Raw genomic sequence first — 23067 nt, 5'->3', positions numbered from 1 at the left:
GCACATTAAGTCATCATCAGAGGTTTCATGCCCTCGCATGCACTGGATACAGGCTTCCCCTCAAGGGCACATTAAGGCATCATCAGGGGTTTCATGCCCTCACATGCACTGTATACAGGCTGCCACTCTAGGGCACATTAAGGCATCAACAGGGTTTTCATGCCCTCGCATGCACTGCATGCAGGCTGACACTCTAGGGTACATTAAGGCATAATCACGGAAGTCATGCCCTCGCATGCACTGGATACAGGCTGCCACTCTAGGGCACATTAAGGCATCATCACGGCTGTCATGCCCTCGCATGCACTGGATACAGTCTGCCACTCTAGGGAACATTAAGGCATCATCAGAGTTTTCATGCCCTCACATGCACTGCATGCAGGCTGCCACTCTAGGGCACATTAAGGCATCATCACGGCTGTAGTGCCCTAGCATTCACTGGATACAGGCTGCCACTCTAGGGCGTCTTAAGGCATCATCACGGCTGTCATGCCCTCGCATGCACTGGATACAGGCTGCCACTCTAGGGCACATTAAGGCATCATCAGGGGTTTCATGCCCTCCCATGCTCTGGATACAGGCTGCCACTCGAGGGCACATTAAGGCATCATCAGGGGTTTCATGCTCTCGCATTCACTGGATACAGGCTTCCACTCTAGGGCACATTAAGGCATCATTCATCATGGCTGTCATGCCCTCACATGCACTGGATAAAGGCTGCCACTCTAGGGAACATTAAGGCATCATCAGGGGTTTCATGCCCTCGTATGCACTGGATGCAGGCTGCCACTGTAGGGAACGTTAAGGCATCAGCAGGGTTTTCATGCCCTCGAATGCACTGGATACAGGCTGCCACTCTAGGGCACATTAAGGCATCATCAGGGGTTTCATGCCCTCGCATGCACTGGATACAGGCTTCCACTCTAGTGCACGTTAAGGCATCATCAGGGTTTTCATGCCCTCGCATTCACTGGATACAGGCTGCCACTCTAGGTCACCTTAAGGCATCATTAGGGGTTTCATGCCCTCACCTGCTTAGGATACAAGCTGCCACTGTAGGGCACATTAAGGCATCATCAGGGTTTTCATGCCCTCGCCTGCACTGGATACAGGCTGCCACTCTAGGGCACATTAAGGCATCATCAGGGTTTTCATGCCCTCGCATGCACTGCACGCAGGCTGCCACCCTAGGGCACATTAAGGCATCATCACGGCTGTCATGCCCTCGCATGCACTGGATACAGGCTGCCACTCTAGGGCACATTAAGGCATCATCAGGGGTTTCATGCTCTCGCATGCTCTGAATACAAGCTGCCACTCTTGGGCACATTAAGGCATCATCAGGGGTTTCATGCTCTTGCATGCACTGGATACAGGCTGCCACTCTAGGGCACCTTAAAGCATCATCAGGGGTTTCATGCCCTTGCATGCACTGTATACAGGCTGCCACTCTAGGGCACATTAAGGCATCATCAGGGGTTTCATGCCCTCACGTGCTCTGGATACAGGCTGCCACTCGAGGGCACATTAAGGCATCATCAGGTTTTTCATGCCCTCGCATGCTCTGGATACAAGCTGCCACTCTAGGGTACATTATGGCATCATCAAGGGTTTAAAGCTCTCGCATTCACTGGATACAGGCTGCCACTCTAGGGCACATTAAGGCATCATACATCACGGCTGTCATGCCCTCGCATGCACTGGATAAAGGCTGCCACTCTAGGGAACATTAAGGCATTATCAGGGGTTTCATGCCCTCACATGCACTGGATACAGGCTGCCACTCAAGGGCACATTAAGGCATCATCAGGGGTTTCATGGCCTCGCATGCACTGGATACAGGCTGCCACTCTAGAGCACATTAAGGTATCATCAGGGTGTTCATGCCCTCGCATGCACTGGATACAGGCTGCCACTCTAGGGCACATTAAGGCATCATCAAGGTTTTGATGCCCTCACATGCACTCGATACAGGCTGCCACTCTAGGGCACATTAAGGCATCATCAGGGTTTTCATGCCCTCGCATGCACTGGATGCAGGCTGCCACTCTAGGGAACATTAAGGCATCAGCAGGGTTTTAATGCCCTCAAATGCACTGCATGTAGACTGCCACTCTAGGGCACATTAAGGTATCATCAGGGCTTACATGCCCTCGCATGCACAGGATACAGGCTTCCCCTCAAGGGCACATTAAGGCATCATCAGGGTTTCATGCCCTCACATGCACTGGATACAGGCTGCCACTCAAGGGCACATTAAGGCATCATCAGGGGTTTCATGCCCTCGCATGCACTGGATACAGGCTGCCACTCTAGAGCACATTAAGGTATCATCAGGATTTTCATGCCCTCGCATGCACTGGATACAGGCTGCCACTCAAGGGCACATTAAGGCATCATCAGGGGTTTCATGCTCTCGCATTCACTGGATAAAGGCTGCCACTCTAGGGCACATTAAGGCATCATCACGGCTGTCATGCCCTCGCATGCACTGGATAAAGGCTGCCACTCTAGGGAACATTAAGGCATCATCAGGGGTTTCATGCCCTCACATGCACTGGATACAGGCTGCCACTCAAGGGCACATTAAGGCATCATCAGGGGTTTCATGCCCTCGCATGCACTGGATACAGGCTGCCACTCTAGGGCACATTAAGGTATCATCAGGATTTTCATGCCCTCGCATGCACTGGATACAGGCTGCCACTCAAGGGCACATTAAGGCATCATCAGGGGTTTCATGCTCTCGCATTCACTGGATAAAGGCTGCCACTCTAGGGCACATTAAGGCATCATCACGGCTGTCATGCCCTCGCATGCACTGGATAAAGGCTGCCACTCTAGGGAACATTAAGGCATCATCAGGGGTTTCATGCCCTCACATGCACTGGATACAGGCTGCCACTCAAGGGCACATTAAGGCATCATCAGGGGTTTCATGCCCTCGCATGCACTGGATACAGGCTGCCACTCTAGAGCACATTAAGGTATCATCAGGGTGTTCATGCCCTCGCATGCACTGGATTCAGGCTGCCACTCTAGGGCACATTAAGGCATCATCAAGGTTTTGATGCCCTCACATGCACTTGATACAGGCTGCCACTCTAGGGCACATTAAGGCATCATCAGTGGTTTCATGCCCTCGCATGCACTGGATACAGGCTGCCACTCTAGAGCACATTAAGGTATCATCAGGGTTTTCATGCCCTCGCATGCACTGGATGCAGGCTGCCACTCTAGGGAACATTAAGGCATCAGCAGGGTTTTCATGCCCTCGAATGCACTGCATGTAGACTGCCACTCTGGGGCACATTAAGGCATCATCAGGGCTTTCATGCCCTCGCATGCACAGGATAGATGCTTCCCCTCAAGGGCACATTAAGGCATCATCAGGGTTTCATGCCCTCACATGCACTGGATACAGGCTGCCACTCAAGGGCACATTAAGGCATCATCAGGGGTTTCATGCCCTCGCATGCACTGGATACAGGCTGCCACTCTAGAGCACATTAAGGTATCATCAGGATTTTCATGCCCTTGCATGCACTGGATACAGGCTGCCACTCAAGGGCACATTAAGGCATCATCATGGGTTTCATGCTCTCGCATTCACTGGATAAAGGCTGCCACTCTAGGGCACATTAAGGCATCATCACGGCTGTTATGCCCTCGCATGCACTGGATAAAGGCTGCCACTCTAGGGTACATTAAGGCATCATCAGGGGTTTAAAGCTCTCGCATTCACTGGATACAGGCTGCCACTCTAGGGCACATTAAGGCATCATACATCACGGCTGTCATGCCCTCGCATGCACTGGATAAAGGCTGCCACTCTAGGGAACATTAAGGCATCATCAGGGGTTTCATGCCCTCACATGCACTGGATACAGGCTGCCACTCAAGGGCACATTAAGGCATCATCAGGGGTTTCATGCCCTCGCATGCACTGGATACAGGCTGCCACTCTAGAGCACATTAAGGTATCATCAGGGTGTTCATGCCCTCGCACGCTCTGCATACAGGCTGCCACTCTAGGGCACATTAAGGCATCATCAGTGGTTTCATGCCCTCGCATGCACTGGATACAGGCTGCCACTCTAGAGCACATTAAGGTATCATCAGGGTTTTCATGCCCTTGCATGGACTGGATACAGGCTGCCACTCTAGGGCACATTAAGGCATCATCAGGGGTTTCATGCCCTTGCATGCTCTGGATACAGGCTGCCACTCTAGGGCACATTAAGGCCATCATCAGGTTTTTCATGCCCTCACATGCTCTGGATACAAGCTGCCACTCTAGGGCACATTAAGGCATCATCAGTGGTTTCATGCCCTCACATGCACTGGATACAGGCTGCCACTCAAGGGCACATTAAGGCATCATCAGGGGTTTCATGCCCTCGCAAGCACTGGATACAGGCTGCCACTCTAGAGCACATTAAGGTATCATCAGGATTTTCATGCCCTCGCATGCACTGGATACAGGCTGCCACTCAAGGGCACATTAAGGCATCATCAGGGGTCTCATGCTCTCGCATTCACTGGATAAAGGCTGCCACTCTAGGGCACATTAAGGCATCATCACGGCTGTCATGCCCTCGCATGCACTGGATAAAGGCTGCCACTCTAGGGAACATTAAGGCATCATCAGGGGTTTCATGCCCTCACATGCACTGGATACAGGCTGCCACTCAAGGGCACATTAAGGCATCATCAGGGGTTTCATGCCCTCGCATGCACTGGATACAGGCTGCCACTCAAGGGCACATTAAGGCATCATCAGGGGTTTCATGCTCTCGCATTCACTGGATAAAGGCTGCCACTCTAGGGCACATTAAGGCATCATCACGGCTGTCATGCCCTCGCATGCACTGGATAAAGGCTGCCACTCTAGGGAACATTAAGGCATCATCAGGGGTTTCATGCCCTCACATGCACTGGATACAGGCTGCCACTCAAGGGCACATTAAGGCATCATCAGGGGTTTCATGCCCTCGCCTGCACTGGATACAGGCTGCCACTCTAGGGCACATTAAGGCATCATCAGGGTTTTCAGGCCCTCGCATGCACTGCACACAGGCTGCCACTCTAGGGCACATTAAGGCATCATCACGGCTGTCATGCCCTCGCATGCACTGGATACAGGCTGCCACTCTAGGGCACATTAAGGCATCATCAGGGCTTTCATGCCCTCGCATGCACAGCATACAGGCTTCCACTCAAGGGCACATTAAGGCATCATCAGGGTTTCATGCCCTCACATGCACTGGATACAGGCTGCCACTCTAGAGCACATTAAGGTATCATCAGGATTTTCATGCCCTCGCATGCACTGGATACAGGCTGCCACTCAAGGGCACATAAAGGCATCATTAGGGGTTTCATGCTCTCGCATTCACTGGATAAAGGCTGCCACTCTAGGGCATATTAAGGCATCATCACGGCTGTCATGCCCTTGCATGCACTGGATAAAGGCTGCCACTCTAGGGAACATTAAGGCATCATCAGGGGTTTCATGCCCTCACATGCACTGGATACAGGCTGCCACTCAAGGGCACATTAAGGCATCATCAGGGGTTTCATGCCCTCGCATGCACTGGATACAGGCTGCCACTCTAGGGCACATTAAGGTATCATCAGGATTTTCATGCCCTTGCATGCACTGGATACTGGCTGCCACTCAAGGGCACATTAAGGCATCATCAGGGGTTTCATGCTCTCGCATTCACTGGATAAAGGCTGCCACTCTAGGGCACATTAAGGCATCATCACGGCTGTCATGCCCTCGTATGCACTGGATAAAGGCTGCCACTCTAGGGAACATTAAGGCATCATCAGGGGTTTCATGCCCTCACATGCACTGGATACAGGCTGCCACTCAAGGGCACATTAAGGCATCATCAGGGGTTTCATGCCCTCGCATGCACTGGATACAGGCTGCCACTCTAGGGCACATTAAGGCATCATCAAGGTTTTGATGCCCTCACATGCACTCGATACAGGCTGCCACTCTAGGGCACATTAAGGCATCATCAGTGGTTTCATGCCCTCGCATGCACTGGATACAGGCTGCCACTCTAGAGCACATTAAGGTATCATCAGGGTTTTCATGCCCTCGCATGCACTGGATGCAGGCTGCCACTCTAGGGAACATTAAGGCATCAGCAGGGTTTTCATGCCCTCGAATGCACTGGATGTAGACTGCCACTCTAGGGCACATTAAGGCATCATCAGGGCTTTCATGCCCTCGCATAGGCAGGATACAGGCTTCCCCTCAAGTGCACATTAAACCATCATCAGGGTTTCATGCCCTTGCATGCACTGGATACAGGCTGCCACTCTAGGGCACATTAAGGTATCATCAGGATTTTCATGCCCTTGCATGCACTGGATACTGGCTGCCACTCAAGGGCACATAAAGGTATCATCGGGATTTTCATGCCCTTGCATGCACTGGATACTGGCTGCCACTCAAGGGCACATTAAGGCATCATCAGGGGTTTCATGCTCTCGCATTCACTGGATAAAGGCTGCCACTCTAGGGCACATTAAGGCATCATCACGGCTGTCATGCCCTCGCATGCACTGGATAAAGGCTGCCACTCTAGGGAACATTAAGGCATCATCAGGGGTTTCATGCCCTCACATGCACTGGATACAGGCTGCCACTCAAGGGCACATTAAGGCATCATCAGGGGTTTCATGCCCTCGCATGCACTGGATACAGGCTGCCACTCTAGGGCACATTAAGGCATCATCAAGGTTTTGATGCCCTCACATGCACTCGATACAGGCTGCCACTCTAGGGCACATTAAGGCATCATCAGTGGTTTCATGCCCTCGCATGCACTGGATACAGGCTGCCACTCTAGAGCACATTAAGGTATCATCAGGGTTTTCATGCCCTCGCATGCACTGGATGCAGGCTGCCACTCTAGGGAACATTAAGGCATCAGCAGGGTTTTCATGCCCTCGAATGCACTGGATGTAGACTGCCACTCTAGGGCACATTAAGGCATCATCAGGGCTTTCATGCCCTCGCATGCGCAGGATACAGGCTTCCCCTCAAGTGCACATTAAACCATCATCAGGGTTTCATGCCCTCACATGCACTGGATACAGGCTGCTACTCAAGCGCACATCAAGGCATCATCAGGGGTTTCATGCCCTCGCATGCACTGGATACAGGCTGCCACTCTAGAGCACATTAAGGTATCATCAGGATTTTCATGCCCTCGCATGCACTGGATACAGGCTGCCACTCTAGGGCACATTAAGGCATCATCAAGGTTTTGATGCCCTCGCATGCACTCGATACAGGCTGCCACTCTAGGGCACATTAAGGCATCATCAGTGGTTTCATGCCCTCGCATGCACTGGATACAGGCTGCCACTCTAGGGCACATTAAGGCATCATCAGGGTTTTCATGCCCTCGTATGCACTGGATGCAGGCTGCCACTGTAGGGAACGTTAAGGCATCAGCAGGGTTTTCATGCCCTCGAATGCACTGGATACAGGCTGCCACTCTAGGGCACATTAAGGCATCATCAGTGGTTTCATGCCCTCGCATGCACTGGATACAGGCTGCCACTCTAGGGCACATTAAGGCATCATCACGGCTGTCATGCCCTCGCATGCACTGGATACAGGCTGCCACTCTAGGGCACATTAAGGCATCATCAGGGCTTTCATGCCCTCACATGCACAGGATACAGGCTTCCCCTCAAGTGCACATTAAGGCATCATCAGGGTTTCATGCCCTTGCATGCACTGGATACAGGCTGCCACTCTAGGGCACATTAAGGCATCATGCATCACGGCTGTCATGCCCTCACATGCACTGGATAAAGGCTGCCACTCTAGGGAACATTAAGGCATCATCAGGGGTTTCATGCCCTCACATGCACTGGATACAGGCTGCTACTCAAGCGCACATCAAGGCATCATCAGGGGTTTCATGCCCTCGCATGCACTGGATACAGGCTGCCACTCTAGAGCACATTAAGGTATCATCAGGATTTTCATGCCCTCGCATGCACTGGATACAGGCTGCCACTCTAGGGCACATTAAGGCATCATCAGGGTTTTCATGCCCTCGTATGCACTGGATGCAGGCTGCCACTGTAGGGAACGTTAAGGCATCAGCAGGGTTTTCATGCCCTCGAATGCACTGGATACAGGCTGCCACTCTAGGGCACATTAAGGCATCATCAGTGGTTTCATGCCCTCGCATGCACTGGATACAGGCTGCCACTCTAGGGCACATTAAGGCATCATCACGGCTGTCATGCCCTCGCATGCACTGGATACAGGCTGCCACTCTAGGGCACATTAAGGCATCATCAGGGCTTTCATGCCCTCACATGCACAGGATACAGGCTTCCCCTCAAGTGCACATTAAGGCATCATCAGGGTTTCATGCCCTTGCATGCACTGGATACAGGCTGCCACTCTAGGGCACATTAAGGCATCATGCATCACGGCTGTCATGCCCTCACATGCACTGGATAAAGGCTGCCACTCTAGGGAACATTAAGGCATCATCAGGGGTTTCATGCCCTCACATGCACTGGATACAGGCTGCTACTCAAGCGCACATCAAGGCATCATCAGGGGTTTCATGCCCTCGCATGCACTGGATACAGGCTGCCACTCTAGAGCACATTAAGGTATCATCAGGATTTTCATGCCCTCGCATGCACTGGATACAGGCTGCCACTCTAGGGCACATTAAGGCATCATCAAGGTTTTGATGCCCTCGCATGCACTCGATACAGGCTGCCACTCTAGGGCACATTAAGGCATCATCAGTGGTTTCATGCCCTCGCATGCACTGGATACAGGCTGTCACTGTAGGGCACGTTAAGGCATCATCAGGGTTTTCATGCCCTCGTATGCACTGGATGCAGGCTGCCACTGTAGGGAACGTTAAGGCATCAGCAGGGTTTTCATGCCCTCGAATGCACTGGATACAGGCTGCCACTCTAGGGCACATTAAGGCATCATCAGGGGTTTCATGCCCTCGCATGCACTGGATACAGGCTTCCACTCTAGGGCACATTAAGGCATCATCAGGGTTTTCATGCCCTCGCATTCACTGGATACAGGCTGCCACTCTAGGGCACCTTAAGGCATCATCAGGGGTTTCATGCCCTCACCTGCTTTGGATACAAGCTGCCACTGTAGGGCACATTAAGGCATCATCAGGGTTTTCATGCCCTCGCCTGCACTGGATACAGGCTGCCACTCTAGGGCACATTAAGGCATCATCAGGGTTTTCATGCCCTCGCATGCACTGCACGCAGGCTGCCACTCTAGGGCACATTAAGGCATCATCACGGCTGTCATGCCCTCGCATGCACTGGATACAGGCTGCCACTCTAGGGCACATTAAGGCATCATCAGGGGTTTCATGCTCTCGCATGCTCTGAATACAAGCTGCCACTCTTGGGCACATTAAGGGATCATCAGGGGTTTCATGCCCTTGCATGCACTGGATACAGGCTGCCACTCTAGGGCACCTTAAAGCATCATCAGGGGTTTCATGCCCTTGCATGCACTGGATACAGGCTGCCACTCTAGGGCACATTAAGGCATCATCAGGTTTTTCATGCCCTCACATGCTCTGGATACAAGCTGCCACTCTAGGGTACATTAAGGCATCATCAGGGGTTTAAAGCTCTCGCATTCACTGGATACAGGCTGCCACTCTAGGGCACATTAAGGCATCATACATCACGGCTGTCATGCCCTCGCATGCACTGGATAAAGGCTGCCACTCTAGGGAACATTAAGGCATCATCAGGGGTTTCATGCCCTCACATGCACTGGATACAGGCTGCCACTCAAGGGCACATTAAGGCATCATCAGGGGTTTCATGCCCTCGCATGCACTGGATACAGGCTGCCACTCTAGAGCACATTAAGGTATCATCAGGGTGTTCATGCCCTCGCACGCTCTGGATACAGGCTGCCACTCTAGGGCACATTAAGGCATCATCAGTGGTTTCATGCCCTCGCATGCACTGGATACAGGCTGCCACTCTAGAGCACATTAAGGTATCATCAGGGTTTTCATGCCCTTGCATGGACTGGATATAGGCTGCCACTCTAGGGCACATTAAGGCATCATCAGGGGTTTCATGCCCTTGCATGCTCTGGATACAGGCTGCCACTCTAGGGCACATTAAGGCCATCATCAGGTTTTTCATGCCCTCACATGGTCTGGATACAAGCTGCCACTCTAGGGCACATTAAGGCATCATCAGTGGTTTCATGCCCTCACATGCACTGGATACAGGCTGCCACTCAAGGGCACATTAAGGCATCATCAGGGGTTTCATGCCCTCGCAAGCACTGGATACAGGCTGCCACTCTAGAGCACATTAAGGTATCATCAGGATTTTCATGCCCTCGCATGCACTGGATACAGGCTGCCACTCAAGGGCATATAAAGGCATCATCAGGGGTTTCATGCTCTCGCATTCACTGGATAAAGGCTGCCACTCTAGGGCACATTAAGGCATCATCACGGCTGTCATGCCCTCGCATGCACTGGATAAAGGCTGCCACTCTAGGGAACATTAAGGCATCATCAGGGGTTTCATGCCCTCACATGCACTGGATACAGGCTGCCACTCAAGGGCACATTAAGGCATCATCAGGGGTTTCATGCCCTCGCATGCACTGGATACAGGCTGCCACTCTAGGGCACATTAAGGTATCATCAGGATTTTCATGCCCTCGCATGCACTGGATACAGGCTGCCACTCTAGGGAACATTAAGGCATCATCAGGGGTTTCATGCCCTCGCATGCACTGGATACAGGCTGCCACTCTAGAGCACATTAAGGTTTCATCAGGGTTTTCATGCCCTCGCATGCACTGGATGCAGGCTGCCACTCTAGGGAACATTAAGGCATCAGCAGGGTTTTCATGCCCTCGAATGCACTGCATGTAGACTGCCACTCTAGGGCACATTAAGGCATCATCAGGGCTTTCATGCCCTCGCATGCACAGGATAGATGCTTCCCCTCAAGGGCACATTAAGGCATCATCAGGGTTTCATGCCCTCACATGCACTGGATACAGGCTGCCACTCAAGGGCACATTAAGGCATCATCAGGGGTTTCATGCCCTCGCATGCACTGGATACAGGCTGCCACTCTAGAGCACATTAAGGTATCATGAGGATTTTCATGCCCTTGCATGCACTGGATACAGACTGCCACTCAAGGGCACATTAAGGCATTATCAGGGGTTTCATGCTCTCGCATTCACTGGATAAAGGCTGCCACTCTAGGGCACATTAAGGCATCATCACGGCTGTCATGCCCTCGCATGCACTGGATAAAGGCTGCCGCTCTAGGTAACATTAAGGCATCATCAGGGGTTTCATGCCCTCACATGCACTGGATACAGGCTGCCACTCAAGGGCACATTAAGGCATCATCAGGGGTTTCATGCCCTCGCATGCACTGGAAACAAGCTGCCACTCTAGGGCACATTAAGGTATCATCAGGATTTTCATGCCCTCGCATGCACTGGATACAGGCTGCCACTCAAGGGCACATTAAGGCATCATCAGGGGTTTCTTGCTCTCGCATTCACTGGATAAAGGCTGCCACTCTAGGGCACATTAAGGCATCATCACGGCTGTCATGCCCTTGCATGCACTGGATAAAGGCTGCCACTCTAGGGAACATTAAGGCATCATCAGGGGTTTCATGCCCTCACATGCACTGGATACAAGCTGCCACTCAAGGGCACATTAAGGCATCATCAATGGGTTTCATGCCCTCGCATGCACTGGATACAGGCTGCCACTCTAGGGCACATTAAGGCATCATCAGGGTTTTGATGCCCTCGCATGCACTGGATACAGGCGGCAACTCTAGGGCACATTAAGGCATCATCAGGTGTTTCATGCCCTCGCATGCACTGGATACAGGCTGCCACTCTAGGGCAAATTAAGGCATCATCAGGGTTTTCATGCCCTCGCATGCGCTGGATGCAGGCTGCCACTCTAGGGCACATTAAGGCATCATCAGGGTTGTCATGCCCTCGAATGCACTGCATGCAGAACTGCATGCAGACTGCCACTCTAGGGCACATTAAGTCATCATCAGAGGTTTCATGCCCTCGCATGCACTGGATACAGGCTTCCCCTCAAGGGCACATTAAGGCATCATCAGGGGTTTCATGCCCTCACATGCACTGTATACAGGCTGCCACTCTAGGGCACATTAAGGCATCAACAGGGTTTTCATGCCCTCGCATGCACTGCATGCAGGCTGACACTCTAGGGTACATTAAGGCATAATCACGGAAGTCATGCCCTCGCATGCACTGGATACAGGCTGCCACTCTAGGGCACATTAAGGCATCATCACGGCTGTCATGCCCTCGCATGCACTGGATACAGTCTGCCACTCTAGGGAACATTAAGGCATCATCAGAGTTTTCATGCCCTCACATGCACTGCATGCAGGCTGCCACTCTAGGGCACATTAAGGCATCATCACGGCTGTAGTGCCCTAGCATTCACTGGATACAGGCTGCCACTCTAGGGCGTCTTAAGGCATCATCACGGCTGTCATGCCCTCGCATGCACTGGATACAGGCTGCCACTCTAGGGCACATTAAGGCATCATCAGGGGTTTCATGCCCTCCCATGCTCTGGATACAGGCTGCCACTCGAGGGCACATTAAGGCATCATCAGGGGTTTCATGCTCTCGCATTCACTGGATACAGGCTTCCACTCTAGGGCACATTAAGGCATCATTCATCATGGCTGTCATGCCCTCACATGCACTGGATAAAGGCTGCCACTCTAGGGAACATTAAGGCATCATCAGGGGTTTCATGCCCTCGTATGCACTGGATGCAGGCTGCCACTGTAGGGAACGTTAAGGCATCAGCAGGGTTTTCATGCCCTCGAATGCACTGGATACAGGCTGCCACTCTAGGGCACATTAAGGCATCATCAGGGGTTTCATGCCCTCGCATGCACTGGATACAGGCTTCCACTCTAGTGCACGTTAAGGCATCATCAGGGTTTTCATGCCCTCGCATTCACTGGATACAGGCTGCCACTCTAGGTCACCTTAAGGCATCATTAGGGGTTTCATGCCCTCACCTGCTTAGGATACAAGCTGCCACTGTAGGGCACATTAAGGCATCATCAGGGTTTTCATGCCCTCGCCTGCACTGGATACAGGCTGCCACTCTAGGGCACATTAAGGCATCATCAGGGTTTTCATGCCCTCGCATGCACTGCACGCAGGCTGCCACCCTAGGGCACATTAAGGCATCATCACGGCTGTCATGCCCTCGCATGCACTGGATACAGGCTGCCACTCTAGGGCACATTAAGGCATCATCAGGGGTTTCATGCTCTCGCATGCTCTGAATACAAGCTGCCACTCTTGGGCACATTAAGGCATCATCAGGGGTTTCATGCTCTTGCATGCACTGGATACAGGCTGCCACTCTAGGGCACCTTAAAGCATCATCAGGGGTTTCATGCCCTTGCATGCACTGTATACAGGCTGCCACTCTAGGGCACATTAAGGCATCATCAGGGGTTTCATGCCCTCACGTGCTCTGGATACAGGCTGCCACTCGAGGGCACATTAAGGCATCATCAGGTTTTTCATGCCCTCGCATGCTCTGGATACAAGCTGCCACTCTAGGGTACATTATGGCATCATCAAGGGTTTAAAGCTCTCGCATTCACTGGATACAGGCTGCCACTCTAGGGCACATTAAGGCATCATACATCACGGCTGTCATGCCCTCGCATGCACTGGATAAAGGCTGCCACTCTAGGGAACATTAAGGCATTATCAGGGGTTTCATGCCCTCACATGCACTGGATACAGGCTGCCACTCAAGGGCACATTAAGGCATCATCAGGGGTTTCATGGCCTCGCATGCACTGGATACAGGCTGCCACTCTAGAGCACATTAAGGTATCATCAGGGTGTTCATGCCCTCGCATGCACTGGATACAGGCTGCCACTCTAGGGCACATTAAGGCATCATCAAGGTTTTGATGCCCTCACATGCACTCGATACAGGCTGCCACTCTAGGGCACATTAAGGCATCATCAGGGTTTTCATGCCCTCGCATGCACTGGATGCAGGCTGCCACTCTAGGGAACATTAAGGCATCAGCAGGGTTTTAATGCCCTCAAATGCACTGCATGTAGACTGCCACTCTAGGGCACATTAAGGTATCATCAGGGCTTACATGCCCTCGCATGCACAGGATACAGGCTTCCCCTCAAGGGCACATTAAGGCATCATCAGGGTTTCATGCCCTCACATGCACTGGATACAGGCTGCCACTCAAGGGCACATTAAGGCATCATCAGGGGTTTCATGCCCTCGCATGCACTGGATACAGGCTGCCACTCTAGAGCACATTAAGGTATCATCAGGATTTTCATGCCCTCGCATGCACTGGATACAGGCTGCCACTCAAGGGCACATTAAGGCATCATCAGGGGTTTCATGCTCTCGCATTCACTGGATAAAGGCTGCCACTCTAGGGCACATTAAGGCATCATCACGGCTGTCATGCCCTCGCATGCACTGGATAAAGGCTGCCACTCTAGGGAACATTAAGGCATCATCAGGGGTTTCATGCCCTCACATGCACTGGATACAGGCTGCCACTCAAGGGCACATTAAGGCATCATCAGGGGTTTCATGCCCTCGCATGCACTGGATACAGGCTGCCACTCTAGGGCACATTAAGGTATCATCAGGATTTTCATGCCCTCGCATGCACTGGATACAGGCTGCCACTCAAGGGCACATTAAGGCATCATCAGGGGTTTCATGCTCTCGCATTCACTGGATAAAGGCTGCCACTCTAGGGCACATTAAGGCATCATCACGGCTGTCATGCCCTCGCATGCACTGGATAAAGGCTGCCACTCTAGGGAACATTAAGGCATCATCAGGGGTTTCATGCCCTCACATGCACTGGATACAGGCTGCCACTCAAGGGCACATTAAGGCATCATCAGGGGTTTCATGCCCTCGCATGCACTGGATACAGGCTGCCACTCTAGAGCACATTAAGGTATCATCAGGGTGTTCATGCCCTCGCATGCACTGGATTCAGGCTGCCACTCTAGGGCACATTAAGGCATCATCAAGGTTTTGATGCCCTCACATGCACTTGATACAGGCTGCCACTCTAGGGCACATTAAGGCATCATCAGTGGTTTCATGCCCTCGCATGCACTGGATACAGGCTGCCACTCTAGAGCACATTAAGGTATCATCAGGGTTTTCATGCCCTCGCATGCACTGGATGCAGGCTGCCACTCTAGGGAACATTAAGGCATCAGCAGGGTTTTCATGCCCTCGAATGCACTGCATGTAGACTGCCACTCTGGGGCACATTAAGGCATCATCAGGGCTTTCATGCCCTCGCATGCACAGGATAGATGCTTCCCCTCAAGGGCACATTAAGGCATCATCAGGGTTTCATGCCCTCACATGCACTGGATACAGGCTGCCACTCAAGGGCACATTAAGGCATCATCAGGGGTTTCATGCCCTCGCATGCACTGGATACAGGCTGCCACTCTAGAGCACATTAAGGTATCATCAGGATTTTCATGCCCTTGCATGCACTGGATACAGGCTGCCACTCAAGGGCACATTAAGGCATCATCATGGGTTTCATGCTCTCGCATTCACTGGATAAAGGCTGCCACTCTAGGGCACATTAAGGCATCATCACGGCTGTTATGCCCTCGCATGCACTGGATAAAGGCTGCCACTCTAGGGAACATTAAGGCATCATCAGGGGTTTCATACCCTCACATGCAATGGATACAGGCTGCCACTCAAGGGCACATTAAGGCATCATCAGGGGTTTCATGCCCTCGCATGCACTGGATACAGGCTGCCACTCTAGGGCACATTAAGGTATCATCAGGATTTTCATGCCCTCGCATGCACTGGATACAGGCTGCCACTCAAGGGCACATTAAGGCATCATCAGGGGTTTCTTGCTCTCGCATTCACTGGATAAAGGCTGCCACTCTAGGGCACATTAAGGCATCATCACGGCTGTCATGCCCTCGCATGCACTGGATAAAGGCGGCAACTCTAGGGAACATTAAGGCATCATCAGGGGTTTCATGCCCACACATGCACTGGATACAGGCTGCCCCTCTAGGGCAAATTAAGGCATCATCAGGGTTTTCATGCCCTCGCATGCGCTGGATGCAGGCTGCCACTCTAGGGCACATTAAGGCATCATCAGGGTTTTCATGCCCTCGAATGCACTGCATGCAGAATTGCATGCAGACTGCCACTCTAGGGCACATTAAGTCATCATCAGAGGTTTCATGCCCTCGCATGCACTGGATACAGGCTTCCCCTCAAGGGCACATTAAGGCATCATCAGGGGTTTCATGCCCTCGCATGCACTGTATACAGGCTGCCACTCTAGGGCACATTAAGGCATCAACAGGGTTTTCATGCCCTCGCATGCACTGCATGCAGGCTGACACTCTAGGGTACATTAAGGCATAATCACGGAAGTCATGCTCTTGCATGCACTGGATACAGGCTGCCACTCTAGGGCACATTAAGGCATCATCACGGCTGTCATACCCTCGCATGCACTGGATACAGTCTGCCACTCTAGGGAACATTAAGGCATCATCAGGGTTTTCATGCCCTCACATGCACTGCATGCAGGCTGCCACTCTAGGGCACATTAAGGCATCATCACGGCTGTAGTGCCCTAGCATTCACTGGATACAGGCTGCCACTCTAGGGCGTCTTAAGGCATCATCACGGCTGTCATGCCCTCGCATGCACTGGATACAGGCTTCCACTCTAGGGCACATTAAGGCATCATCAGGGGTTTCATGCCCTCGTATGCACTGGATACTGGATTGCCCTCTAGGGCACATTAAGGCATCATCAGGGTTTTCATGCCCTTACATTCACTGGATACAGGCTGCTACTCTAGGGCGTCTTAAGGCATCATCAGGGCTTTCATGCCCTCACCTGCTTTGGATACAAGCTGCCCCTATAAGGCACATTAAGGCATCATCAGGGTTTTCATGCCCTCGCCTGCACTGCATACAGGCTGCTACTCTAGGGCACATTAAGGCATCATCACGGCTGTCATGCCCTCGCATGCACTGGATACAGGCTGCCACTCTAGGGCACATTAAGGCATCATCAGGGGTTTCATGCCCTCGCATGCTCTGGATACAAGCTGCCACTCTTGGGCACATTAAGGCATCATCAGGGGTTTCATGCCCTCGCATGCACTGGATACAGGCTGCCACTCTAGGGCACCTTAAATCATTATCAGGGGTTTCATGCCCTTGCATGGACTGGATACAGGCTGCCACTCTAGGGCACATTAAGGCATCATCAGGGGTTTCATGCCCTTGCATGCTCTGGATACAGGCTGCCACTCTAGGGCACATTAAGGCATCATCAGGTTTTTCATGCCCTCACATGCTCTGGATACAAGCTGCCACTCTAGGGCACATTAAGGCATCATCAGTGGTTTCATGCCCTCGCATGCACTGGATACAGGCTGCCACTCTAGGGCACATTAAGGCATCATCAGGGTTTTCATGCCCTTGCATGCACTGGATGCAGGCTGCCACTCTAGGGAACATTAAAGCATCAGCAGGGTTTTCATGCCCTCGAATGCACTGCATGCAGACTGCCACTCTAGGGCACATTAAGGCATCATCAGGGCTTTCATGCCCTCGCATGCACTGGATACAGACTTCCCCTCAAGGGCACATTAAGGCATCATCAGGGGTTTCATGCCCTCGAATGCACTGTATACAGGCTGCCACTCTAGGGCACATTAAGGCATCATCAGGGTTTTCATGCCCTCGCATGCACTGCATGCAGGCTGCCACTCTAGCGTACATTAAGGCATAATCACGGCTGGCATGCCCTCGCATGCTCTGGATACAGGCTGCCACTCTAGGGCACATTAAGGCATCATGAGGTTTTTCATGCCCTCGCATGCTCTGGATACAAGCTTCCACTCTAGGGCACATTAAGGCATCATCAGGGGTTTCATGCTCTCGCATGCACTGTATACAGGCTGCCACTCTAGGGCACATTACGGCATCATCAGGGTTTTCATGCCCTCGCATGCACTGGATGCAGGCTGCCACTCTAGGGCACATTAAGGCATAATCACGGCTGGAATGCCCTTGCATGCTCTGGATACAGGCTGCCACTCTAGGGCACATTAAGGCATCATGAGGTTTTTCATGCCCTCGCATGCTCTGGGTACAAGCTTCCACTCTAGGGCACATAAAGGCATCATCAGGGGTTTCAGGCCCTCACATGCTCTGGATACAAGCTGCCACTCTAGGGCACATTAAGGCATCATCAGGGTTTTCTTGCCCTTGCATGCTCTTCATACAAGCTGCCACTCTAGGGCACATAAAATCATCATCAGGGGTTTCATGCCCTCGCATGCACTGGATACAGGCTTCCACTCTAGGGCACATTAAGGCATCATCAGGGTTTTCATGCCCTCACATTCACTGGATACAGGCTGCCACTCTAGGGCACATTAAGGCATCATCACGGCTGTCATGCCCTCGCATGCACTGGATAAAGGCGGCAACTCTAGGGAACATTAAGGCATCATCAGGGGTTTCATGCCCACACATGCACTGGATACAGGCTGCCCCTCTAGGGCAAATTAAGGCATCATCAGGGTTTTCATGCCCTCGCATGCGCTGGATGCAGGCTGCCACTCTAGGGCACATAAAATCATCATCAGGGGTTTCATGCCCTCGCATGCACTGGATACAGGCTGCCACTCAAGGGCACATTAAGGCATCATCAGGGGTTTCTTGCTCTCGCATTCACTGGATAAAGGCTGCCACTCTAGGGCACATTAAGGCATCATCACGGCTGTCATGCCCTCGCATGCACTGGATAAAGGCGGCAACTCTAGGGAACATTAAGGCATCATCAGGGGTTTCATGCCCACACATGCACTGGATACAGGCTGCCCCTCTAGGGCAAATTAAGGCATCATCAGGGTTTTCATGCCCTCGCATGCGCTGGATGCAGGCTGCCACTCTAGGGCACATTAAGGCATCATCAGGGTTTTCATGCCCTCGAATGCACTGCATGCAGAATTGCATGCAGACTGCCACTCTAGGGCACATTAAGTCATCATCAGAGGTTTCATGCCCTCGCATGCACTGGATACAGGCTTCCCCTCAAGGGCACATTAAGGCATCATCAGGGGTTTCATGCCCTCGCATGCACTGTATACAGGCTGCCACTCTAGGGCACATTAAGGCATCAACAGGGTTTTCATGCCCTCGCATGCACTGCATGCAGGCTGACACTCTAGGGTACATTAAGGCATAATCACGGAAGTCATGCTCTTGCATGCACTGGATACAGGCTGCCACTCTAGGGCACATTAAGGCATCATCACGGCTGTCATACCCTCGCATGCACTGGATACAGTCTGCCACTCTAGGGAACATTAAGGCATCATCAGGGTTTTCATGCCCTCACATGCACTGCATGCAGGCTGCCACTCTAGGGCACATTAAGGCATCATCACGGCTGTAGTGCCCTAGCATTCACTGGATACAGGCTGCCACTCTAGGGCGTCTTAAGGCATCATCACGGCTGTCATGCCCTCGCATGCACTGGATACAGGCTTCCACTCTAGGGCACATTAAGGCATCATCAGGGGTTTCATGCCCTCGTATGCACTGGATACTGGATTGCCCTCTAGGGCACATTAAGGCATCATCAGGGTTTTCATGCCCTTACATTCACTGGATACAGGCTGCTACTCTAGGGCGTCTTAAGGCATCATCAGGGCTTTCATGCCCTCACCTGCTTTGGATACAAGCTGCCCCTATAAGGCACATTAAGGCATCATCAGGGTTTTCATGCCCTCGCCTGCACTGCATACAGGCTGCTACTCTAGGGCACATTAAGGCATCATCACGGCTGTCATGCCCTCGCATGCACTGGATACAGGCTGCCACTCTAGGGCACATTAAGGCATCATCAGGGGTTTCATGCCCTCGCATGCTCTGGATACAAGCTGCCACTCTTGGGCACATTAAGGCATCATCAGGGGTTTCATGCCCTCGCATGCACTGGATACAGGCTGCCACTCTAGGGCACCTTAAATCATTATCAGGGGTTTCATGCCCTTGCATGGACTGGATACAGGCTGCCACTCTAGGGCACATTAAGGCATCATCAGGGGTTTCATGCCCTTGCATGCTCTGGATACAGGCTGCCACTCTAGGGCACATTAAGGCATCATCAGGTTTTTCATGCCCTCACATGCTCTGGATACAAGCTGCCACTCTAGGGCACATTAAGGCATCATCAGTGGTTTCATGCCCTCGCATGCACTGGATACAGGCTGCCACTCTAGGGCACATTAAGGCATCATCAGGGTTTTCATGCCCTTGCATGCACTGGATGCAGGCTGCCACTCTAGGGAACATTAAAGCATCAGCAGGGTTTTCATGCCCTCGAATGCACTGCATGCAGACTGCCACTCTAGGGCACATTAAGGCATCATCAGGGCTTTCATGCCCTCGCATGCACTGGATACAGACTTCCAATCAAGGGCACATTAAGGCATCATCAGGGGTTTCATGCCCTCGAATGCACTGTATACAGGCTGCCACTCTAGGGCACATTAAGGCATCATCAGGGTTTTCATGCCCTCGCATGCACTGCATGCAGGCTGCCACTCTAGCGTACATTAAGGCATAATCACGGCTGGCATGCCCTCGCATGCTCTGGATACAGGCTGCCACTCTAGGGCACATTAAGGCATCATGAGGTTTTTCATGCCCTCGCATGCTCTGGATACAAGCTTCCACTCTAGGGCACATTAAGGCATCATCAGGGGTTTCATGCTCTCGCATGCACTGTATACAGGCTGCCACTCTAGGGCACATTACGGCATCATCAGGGTTTTCATGCCCTCGCATGCACTGGATGCAGGCTGCCACTCTAGGGCACATTAAGGCATAATCACGGCTGGAATGCCCTTGCATGCTCTGGATACAGGCTGCCACTCTAGGGCACATTAAGGCATCATGAGGTTTTTCATGCCCTCGCATGCTCTGGGTACAAGCTTCCACTCTAGGGCACATAAAGGCATCATCAGGGGTTTCAGGCCCTCACATGCTCTGGATACAAGCTGCCACTCTAGGGCACATTAAGGCATCATCAGGGTTTTCTTGCCCTTGCATGCTCTTCATACAAGCTGCCACTCTAGGGCACATAAAATCATCATCAGGGGTTTCATGCCCTCGCATGCACTGGATACAGGCTTCCACTCTAGGGCACATTAAGGCATCATCAGGGTTTTCATGCCCTCACATTCACTGGATACAGGCTGCCACTCTAGGGCGCCTTAAGACATCATCAGGGGTTTCATGCCCTCACCTGCTTTGGATACAAGCTGCCACTGTATGGCACATTAAGGCATCATCAGGGTTTTCATGCCCTCGCCTGCACTGGATACAGGCTGCCACTCTAGGGCACATTAAGGCATCATCAGGGTTTTCAGGCGCTCGCATGCACTGCACACAGGCTGCCACTCTAGGGCACATTAAGGCATCATCACGGCTGTCATGCCCTCGCATGCACTGGATACAGGCTGCCACTCTAGGGCACATTAAGGCAATATCAGGGCTTTTATGCCCTCGCATGCACAGCATACAGGCTTCCACTCAAGGGCACATTAAGGCATCATCAGGGTTTCATGCCCTCACATGCACTGGATACAGGCTGCCACTCTAGAGCACATTAAGGTATCATCAGGATTTTCATGCCCTCGCATGCACTGGATACAGGCTGCCACTCAAGGGCACATAAAGGCATCATCAGGGGTTTCATGCTCTCGCATTCACTGGATAAAGGCTGCCACTCTAGGGCATATTAAGGCATCATCACGGCTGTCATGCCCTTGCATGCACTGGATAAAGGCTGCCACTCTAGGGAACATTAAGGCATCATCAGGGGTTTCATGCCCTCACATGCGCTGGATACAGGCTGCCACTCAAGGGCACATTAAGGCATCATCAGGGGTTTCATGCCCTCGCATGCACTGGATACAGGCTGCCACTCTAGGGCACATTAAGGTATCATCAGGATTTTCATGCCCTTGCATGCACTGGATACTGGCTGCCACTCAAGGGCACATTAAGGCATCATCAGGGGTTTCATGCCCTCGCATGCACTGGATACAGGCTGCCACTCTAGAGCACATTAAGGTATCATCAGGGTTTTCATGCCCTCGCATGCACTGGATGCAGGCTGCCACTCTAGGGAACATTAAGGCATCAGCAGGGTTTTCATGCCCTCGAATGCACTGGATGTAGACTGCCACTCTAGGGCACATTAAGGCATCATCAGGGCTTTCATGCCCTCGCATAGGCAGGATACAGGCTTCCCCTCAAGTGCACATTAAACCATCATCAGGGTTTCATGCCCTTGCATGCACTGGATACAGGCTGCCACTCTAGAGCACATTAAGGTATCATCAGGATTTTCATGCCCTTGCATGCACTGGATACTGGCTGCCACTCAAGGGCACATTAAGGTATCATCAGGATTTTCATGCCCTTGCATGCACTGGATACTGGCTGCCACTCAAGGGCACATTAAGGCATCATCAGGGGTTTCATGCTCTCGCATTCACTGGATAAAGGCTGCCACTCTAGGGCACATTAAGGCATCATCACGGCTGTCATGCCCTCGCATGCACTGGATAAAGGCTGCCACTCTAGGGAACATTAAGGCATCATCAGGGGTTTCATGCCCTCACATGCACTGGATACAGGCTGCCACTCAAGGGCACATTAAGGCATCATCAGGGGTTTCATGCCCTCGCATGCACTGGATACAGGCTGCCACTCTAGGGCACATTAAGGCATCATCAAGGTTTTGATGCCCTCACATGCACTCGATACAGGCTGCCACTCTAGGGCACATTAAGGCATCATCAGTGGTTTCATGCCCTCGCATG

Source organism: Ambystoma mexicanum, chromosome 8 (assembly GCF_040938575.1).
Source record: "Ambystoma mexicanum isolate Mex_15411 chromosome 8, UKY_AmexF1_1, whole genome shotgun sequence".
Lineage (NCBI taxonomy): Eukaryota > Metazoa > Chordata > Amphibia > Caudata > Ambystomatidae > Ambystoma > Ambystoma mexicanum.
This window is presented reverse-complemented; position numbering follows the sequence as displayed.